The sequence below is a fragment of the Mandrillus leucophaeus genome, unplaced genomic scaffold (genome assembly GCF_000951045.1).
Source record: "Mandrillus leucophaeus isolate KB7577 unplaced genomic scaffold, Mleu.le_1.0 Scaffold307, whole genome shotgun sequence".
Classification (NCBI taxonomy): Eukaryota; Metazoa; Chordata; class Mammalia; order Primates; family Cercopithecidae; genus Mandrillus; species Mandrillus leucophaeus.
In genome coordinates, this window is record NW_012103221.1 from 2,520,765 (window position 1) to 2,529,636 (window position 8,872).

Consider the following 8,872-nt stretch of genomic DNA (forward strand, 5'->3'; position numbering starts at 1 on the left):
GGTCTCGATCTCCTGACCTCGTGATCCGCCCGTCTCGGCCTCCCAAAGTGCTGGGATTACAGGCTTGAGCCACCGCGCCCGGCCTGATGTTCTTTTTTAATATAAGTCTTTGAACACTAATTATCTTACACTTATGGCAAATCTCAATTTAGATGCTAAATTCTCATCAGAAATACTTGATCCGGCCAGGTGCAGCAGCTCACGACTGTAATCTCAGCACTTTGGAAGGCTGAGGTGGGTGGATCACTTGAGGTCAGGAGTTCGAGACCAGCCTGGCCAACAGGGTGAAACCCCACCTCTACTAAAAATACAAAAATTAGCCAGGCATGGGGGCAGGCGCCTGTAATCCCAGCTACTTGAGAGGCTAAGGCAGGAGAATCGCTTGAACCTGGGAGGCAGAGGTTGCAGTGAGCCGAGGTCATGCCATTGCACTCCAGCCTGGGCGACAGAGCAAGACTGTCTCAAAAAAAAAAGAAAAAAAAATAAAAGAAGAGAAATACTTTATCTGTATCTAGACTTCATAAAATTGAAAACTGAAAAATTAGTTTCATACAGCAAGTTGTTCAAAATATACTTAAATTTTTCCAATAACTGAATCCAGTATCAGTTTTCAAATTTAAATTTAAACTAATTAAAATGCACAAATCCCTCCCAAGTGCTAGGAGGCACACAATTAAAACTTCCATTCGTTGGTCACAGCAGACACATTTCAAGTTCTCAGTGGCCCCAGTGGCTAGTGGCACCATGTCAGACAGCACAGGGAACATTCCATCAGCACAAAAAGTGCTTTGGGACTGTGCCACACTAGATGGTTCCAGCCTTGGTCCTGCAGAGTCGGAAGTGAGTTATGTAAACAAATAGGGTCCTCAACTTCCCAGAGGCCTTCCCATGCCTCTCCCTGGACTCCCAGACTAAAGTTCCTGAAGCCTTTCCTCCACCCATTCCCCAACGACCTCCCCAGCAAAGTAGTTAAGAGCAGGGGCTCTGGAGTCAGAGATCCCAGGTTCATCTCAGCTCATCACGTACCAGTTATTTGACTTCCAACAGGCTAATTAACTTCTCTGAGCCTTGGGTTTCTCATCAGTAAACAGACGATAATATTTTAAAGGAAGTTGTGAGGAGTGCATGAGGTAATGAGTATAAGGCATTAGCACAATGCCTGACACAGAAAATAATGAAAGGTAGTTATTATCAGACAAAAACCCCAAACTCTTCTGTATATGCTTTTGTAGATCCCTCCCCAGCATCCTCCTGCCACCCGGGCTGGGTTATTCCTTGGTATCCTCGGGAGGGATCAGGAGTCAGTGGGGGTGGGGAGGGACTGGGGAGGGCCTGGTGTGTGGGTACCGGGGTGCCCCTGTGAGCCCTGTGGTTGTTATTTTACAGGGCATTTGTGCTGCTGCTCTCTTCAGCTCTTTCTTCCCTGCTTATCGGTTCAGATGGCTTTTGCTCTGGAACTCTCAGTCCTGTACGGCCCCCTCTGTTTTCTGTGACCTAGAACAAATGATTAAACACACCAAACTATCACCAACACCCTCTTTCCAAGGACATCAATGACCTCATTCAGTCCAAACCCACGGGTACTTTCTCCTCCACCTCTTGGCAGTGTGTGAGCTGTTATTTCTCCCCCTCCTCATCCTGGCTGCCTCTGCCACCCTACAGACCCTTCCTCCTCCTGCCTTTTCGAAGGCCGATCTTTTTACTGCTCCCTAGGCCTGAGCCTTCTCCAAGCCACAGTCTCACTTGGGCAATCTCATTTACTCCAAGGCCTCAGCTCAGGGCCCCTAAACTGACAACTCACAAACCTGCACCTCCAGCTCCCACATCAGGCCCAATTCACAGCTCCCCACTGGTCTCGCCTCCTGCGTGACCCACCTCTGAATTCATCCTTATTCCCTTCAAACCACTCAGGTTCTCACTTGCTGTGAGTGGGGGAAGAGAACACACAAGTAGCTACAAGTGCCTGTGTGCCCTTCCTTTGCCAAGAACTTCATTTAACCTTCACAATGACTCTGAGAGGAAGGAATAACGGTCTCCAGTTTACACCTGGAAAAGACAAGACTCAGAAGAGGAAGAAACCCAAATCCAGGACCAAGCGTGTTGGCTCACACCTGTAAACCCAGCACTTTGGGAGGCCAAGGTGGGTGGATCACTTGAGGTCAGTAGTTTGAGACCAGCCTGGCCAACATGGTGAAACCCTGTCTCTACTAAAAATACAAAAATTTGCTGGGCGTGGTGGCGCGTGCCTGTAATCCCAGCTACTCGGGAGGCTAAGGCAGGAGAATCGCTTGAACCCAGGAGGCAGAGGTTGCAGTGAGCCGAGATTGTGCCACTGCACTCCAGCCTGGGCAACAAGAGCGAGACTCTGTCTCAAAAATAAAGGAAAGAAAAAGAAAAGTAAAGAAAAGAAAGGAAATGAGTTTAGGAAGCTTCGAAAGGCAGCTCTCCTGAAAGCTTCTACCAGAAAAGCACCTGCTGCTGAAGTTCCAGCAAAAAAGATGATCACTACAGGCAAGAAGGCTCCAGCCCAGAAGATTCCTGCCCAGAAAGCCACAGGCCAAAAGGCAGCACCTCTTCCGAAAGCTCAGAAGGGTCAAAAAGTGGCAGCCCAGGGGGCACCTGCTACAAAAGCATCTGGCAAGGAAGCATAAGAGGTTACTATAAAAGTAATAAAGGCTCTTTTTGACATGTTAAAAAACAGGAAAAAAATGCTTTAAAAATTTCATCAAAGAAATACGTGGAAATGGTTCAAAAAAGCAACAGTCCTGAGCCACCCTGAAGAGGCAAGCACTTTGAACTGCTTCTGTGTTGTAGTAACCTCCAGATCACTAATTTACCCCGGCCTAACTATTTTTTGATTTATCAGCCTTAGACATTCTCTATTAACTTCCTGATATGCTGGATGAGAATTTAGTTCACTTACACTCCTTTCGTTCCCCTCTCCTCCAAAGTGGTTGCATCACCGTTCTCAATCTCTCCACTGGCCCTCTTTGCAACCTTCTTACGATGGCTTTTTCATTCTATTTATCATGGATAGTGTCTCTTGACTCCCTACTTCTACGATAAGGACATTAATAGTCTATTCTTCCTCTAAAGAGAGAAAGTTTGTTTTGGTATGGTTTGGTTTGGTTTATTTTACTTCTAAAATGTGGAGAATCTTAAATAGGCTTAATGGGAAGGAATCAATGGCAGTAAATAATTGAAGATAGATGACAAAACAGTTGTTGGCATGAGATCCCCGAAGAGGCATCAGAGGACGAGGTAGCGCCCAGTGTGGGACACCTCCTCCACAGCAGCACACAGTTTCCTAGCACACATCGAGGAATCTTCTGAGACCTATGGAACTCCTTTGCATCCTGGACCCAATCAGCTATACAATTTCATAGATTTGCTTCTTCAATTTCTCTCTTTCTATTCACTTCTCTCCTGCTCATGGCTTTAGTTCAGGCTTTCATTATTTCTGACTTGGACAACGGCCTTGTTTTTTTTTTTTTTTAGTGAAGGCAAATTTATTAGGAAAGTAAAGGAATAAAAGAATGGCTACTCCATAGGCAGAGCAGCTGACAAAAGACTTCTTTTTTGTTTGTTTTGAGACGGAGTCTTGCTCTGTAGCCCAGGCTGGAGTGCAATGGCATGATCTTGGCTCACTGCAAACTTTGCCTCCTGGGTTCAAGTGATTCTCCTGCCTCAGCCTCCCGAGTAGCTGGGATTATAGATGCCTGCCACCTTACCCGGCTAATTTTTGTATTTTTAATAGAGACAGGGTTTCGCCATGTTGGCCACGCTAGTCTTGAACTCCTGACCTCAGGTGATCCGCCTGCCTTGGCCTCCCAAAGTGCTGGGATTACAGGTGTGAACCATTGCACCCAGCCAATAAAAGACTTCTAACTGATCTCTTTCCCTACCCACTTTTCCCTGTCAAGTCTCTTACACTGATGCTGGGTTAATCTCTTACAGCAGAACTCTCATCATCCTACTCCCTTCTTCAACCTCCGCAGGCTGGCTTTCAAGGCCTTCCAAATTGAGGTCCCAGCCCAGCATGGGATAATAAAAGGTTCAATCTGGGAAGAGTGAGGCAGACATCAGGGGCAAATGGAGAGTGTTCCTCAGGCACAAACACAGTTCCTCAGGCCCACCTATTTCAACAAGAGCTTCAGGGCCAAAGGAGGTAGTGAATAGGCACCCAGATGTGTCTACTGCAAAGTCAAATGGCCATAGCATGGGCTCTGGTTCAGAAATTCTCTTAATATTTCCTTTGGAAATTCACAAAAGAAATACAAAAAGCCAATAAACACATTTAAAAGTTCAACATCACTGATCTAGAAAGGCAACCATGAGTGTGTCCCATTTTGTAAAGGGCTTCCTCTGTATCTGTTCTTAAATGAAATCAGTTGCTGGACATCTAAACTGGCAGCTGCCTTCCCCTCCTTCTCTGATCTGAGTCATTTGGGAACTGGATATGCCTGACTTAGGGCACTAACTGTGGAGAGCATGTGAGGTATGTACCTCTGTGTCACAGAAGCTCTAACCCTGAGCAAGATTATTTTTAGAGGTGACCTTCTAGGTTCCACGGAAAAGTAAACAGACAGATGCACATGATTTCCTCTGAGAGACTCACAGTAAACAAACCAGCACACATGTAGTCACTATTATCCTGTGTCAGGTGAAAAGCTTTATTGAAAGCTGGAAATCAACCAGAATGAAGAGGGGATAACTGAGTGAAAGATCGCAGCATCCAGCTACACAATCAGAAAACTGCAGGTGGAACAACTTATCCATTCTAAATTCTTGGAAAACATGTTGTTTTCAATAAATTTTCAATACTTCCCCATGAAAATATTTGTTAAATGTATTATTTAATTTCTTGCCTTTCATTTTGTGTTATTCTTTTTGTTATTACCTTCATTATTTTTCTTGTGTAATGTGTTTATTACTTTTAAATGAACATTAAAAAAAAAGAAAAGTCTCCATAATCCTGCCCCTTGTTAATAGTTTCTTGGCCACTGGGGTGGCTCACACCTGTCATCCCAGTACTGTAAGAGGTTGAGGCGGAGGGATCGTTTGAGTCCAGGAGTTTGAGGCCAGCCTGGGCAATATGGTAAAACCCCATCTCTACTAAAAATGCAAAAATTAGCCAGGCATGCACCTGTAATCCCAGCTACTTGGGAGACTGACGTGGGAGGATCGCTTGAGCCCAGGAGGCAGAGGTTGCAGTGAGCTGAGATTGCACCACTGCACTCCAGCCCAGGCAACAAACCTGTCTCAAACAAAAGAAAAGAAAAAAAAAAGAAAAAAGAAAAAAATTGTTGTATATGCCTCCAGATATTGTATACAAATACTCATATCTATATATATCAACAAAATAAGAAATACAGTCTTACAACTTTCTTCAGTCATGTAGCAGTATATGTTGGGCATCTTTTCATGTTAGTGTATATAGGTCTCATTCTATTGTTGGATGTTTCGGTCATTTCCAGTGTTTCACTGTTACAAACAACGCAGAAGTAAGCATCTTTGAAAGATATCTTTGGGCACTTGCACTCGTCCAGCAAAAACTTGGACAACTTCTGGGAGGGAGAATTCTGGATCAAAATATTTACATATTTTAAAAGTTTTAATGTGGTTACTGCCAAATTGCTTTCCACCTGTCTCCTGAAACATATAAAAATAAATTTATTTCTCATGAAGACTTAGTACCTGATGCAGTGCCTGGCACACAAAAGCTGTTTATTAATTGCTGTTTAGATTAAATCATCATAAATATTCGTTATTGTTCTGATTATGAAAAACGATGCCTCTGACACGATTGAAGTGCTTACCCTGTCTGCCTCACTCCTAATTGTCCCAGACATCGGAGGTATTTAAGTGCTGGTAAAGCACTAGAGTAGTAGTCGTAGTAGTAGCAAATATAATTTTCAAGAAATAGTACAAAGGCCAGGCTCAGTGGCTCATGCCTATAATCCCAACATTGTGAGAGAACCAGGCGGGAGGATCACTTGAGCGCAGGAGTTCAAGACCAGCCTGGGCAACATGGCAAGATCCTGTCTCTACAAAAAATTTTTAAAATTAGCCAGCCATGTTAAAAATTGGACCTGCAGTCCCATCTACCCAGGAAGCTGAGATGGGAGGATCGTCACCTGAGCCCAGGAGGTCGAGGCTGCAGTGAGCCGTGATCGCACCAGTGCACTCCAGCCTGGGCAACAGAATGAGACCCTGTCTCAAAAAAAAAAAAAGTCCATATCACAATACTCCTGATTGACTGCTTGCTGGCAAGCTATTTGTTGTCACCTAAAATCATAGAATTCTACAGTAAACAGGAGCCTAAACATTAAATTATCTAAATGTTTCTTTTTTCATATGAATAAGTAAAAGCCCAGAGAGGTAGTGGTTGGTCAAAGGTTTGAGAATTGTAGATTTTACTTAAAGTACCTCTTCTTTCCCACCTTCTTTTTTTGACTTAAATGCACAGATTTAGTATATGTTTATTGCACTTGACTATATCATATAAATAAGGCACATTATTGACTAGAAGATGTTTCCTCAAGTCTTTTTAGGTCTGTCAATTTATCTGCCTAGAGCTTCCCTTCTTGGCTTCCTGATTTTCTACTTCAAGTCAGCCAAGGATTGAAAATCTGATAACCAAGCTTATTAGAACTGTATGTCAAGCGTGAAACTATTAGAACTACATGTGAAGAGGTGGAATCACTGTGTGGTCTAAGGTTTTCCTACGAGTGAAACACAGGATCTCAATACCTTTTTGTCAGCTGTTTTGGCCACTCAGGACAGCTCATGTGTGTGTGCAGGCACATCCAAGGCTTTAGCAGTGTTGCCATGTTCTGGATTGTAAGGCAGATGCACCTGACAGTAATAACTTAACTTGCGCATACCCTGAGAATGACCCTTCTGGCAGATGCACCTGACAGCAATAATTTAACTTAAGCATACCCTGAATGGCAGATGCACCTGGCAGCAGCAATAACTTAAGAAATGAGCGTTGCCGGCTGGGTGCAATGGTTCACGCCTATAATCCTGGCACTTGGGGAGGCCGAGGAGGGTAGATCACTTGAGGTCAAAAGTTCAAGACCAGCCTAACCAATATGGTGAAACCCCATCTCTACTAAAACTACAAAAATTAGCCAGGTGTGGTGGCAGGTGCTTGTTATCCCAGCTACTTGGGAGGCTGAGGCAGGAGAATTGCTTGAACCCAGGAAGCAGAGGTTGCAGTGAGCTGAGATCATGCCACTGCACTCCAACCTGGGCAACAGAGGGAGACTCTGTCTCAAAAAAAAAAAAAAAAAGGAAAGAAAGAAATGAGGTTTGGCACGTGGAGGTTGCTGGGGGGAGGGTGCTGAGTGAGGGTGCTACATACACTGCATGCCTTTTGCAAGTGGTTGCAGTTCTTCTGTCCAGCCAGCCACCGCTTGACTGTCCCTGTATGTAAGTTCTTCCAAATAAAACCCTATGTCTTGTTTGCTGGCGCTGGGTCTCTTCTTCAGCCTCTTGAACCTGGTGTGATCCTGGTTAAAGTTAATTGGGATCTAGCATAGCATAGATAGATGAGATTATGTATTATATAGGGTGAAATCTTAGAAGGTATTCAGAACCCTTTAGATTTCAAAACTTCCCAAATTCTAAGAAAACAAGTAGCTAAAGAGTTTGTCTTCAAATGCTGTTAGCTTTTGGCCAAGGTCTAAAGTACAGTGAAATAAGAATGCTTTCTCCATCCCTTTGCAGAGATATAATACCAACTTTGGTTTCATTATTAGGAATTTCAGAAATAGCGTCCACAACAGACAGAATAATGACTGAAAATGTTCATGTTCTAATTCCTGAAATCTGTGAATATGTCACCTTACATGGCAAAAGGGAGTTTGCAGATGGGATTAAGTTAAGGATCTTGAGATGGGGAAATGACCCTGGATCTTCCAGGTGGGCCCAATGTAATAACAAGCATTTTTATAAGTGAAAGAGGGAGGCAGGAGAGTCAGAGTCCGGGGAGATATGACAACAAAAGCAGGGGTCAGGGTGGAGAGGAATGCCAGAGGAAGAGACCCTAAGCCAAGGAATGGAGGCAGCCTCTGGAACCTGGGAAATGCAAGGAAACGGATTCACCCCCAGAGTCTCCTGAAAGGTATGCAGGCCGCTACTGACATCCTGATCTCAGTCTAGCAAGACCACTTTGGGTTTCTGACTCCAGAACTGTAAGATGATACGCCTGTGTTGTGTTTAAGTCACTAAGTTTCTGGTAATTTGTTCTAGCAGCAATAGGAAACTAACACCGTGTTTTACCATAAAGCAGTTCAAATCTGCATTTTGACTGAAGGACAACTGTTCTTTTGCATATTAATCAGGGCAAACATCTCTTAAATATAAGTGGTAATTTAGGCCAACATATTTAAACAGTATCCAGTGAGAATTTACTAGAATCCCCTGGTTTTATTTCCTTTCCAAAGAATCGCTGCTGACATATCTGGTAAGTGTAAATTATCTGTAGAAATACAAAGCAGTGCTTTTTTTTTTTTTTTTTTGTAGCAACAGGGTTTCACTATGTTGGCTAGGCTGCTCTTGAACCCCTGGCCTCAAGCAATCCTACTCCCTCAGCCTCCCAAGTAGCTGGGATGACAGGCATGACACCATGCTCAGCTCTGCTTATTATTTTGAAGAACATGATCATGATTATTAATACTGCACCCCAAAAGTCATAAGAAATAAAACTGGCTGGGTGCATTGGCTCATGCCTTTAATCCCAGCACTTCGGGAGACCAAGGCAGGTGGATCACCTGAGGTCAGGAGTTCGAGAACAGCCTCAACATGGAGAAACCCTGTCTCTACTAAAAATACAAAAATTGGCATAGTGGTGGGCACCTGCAGT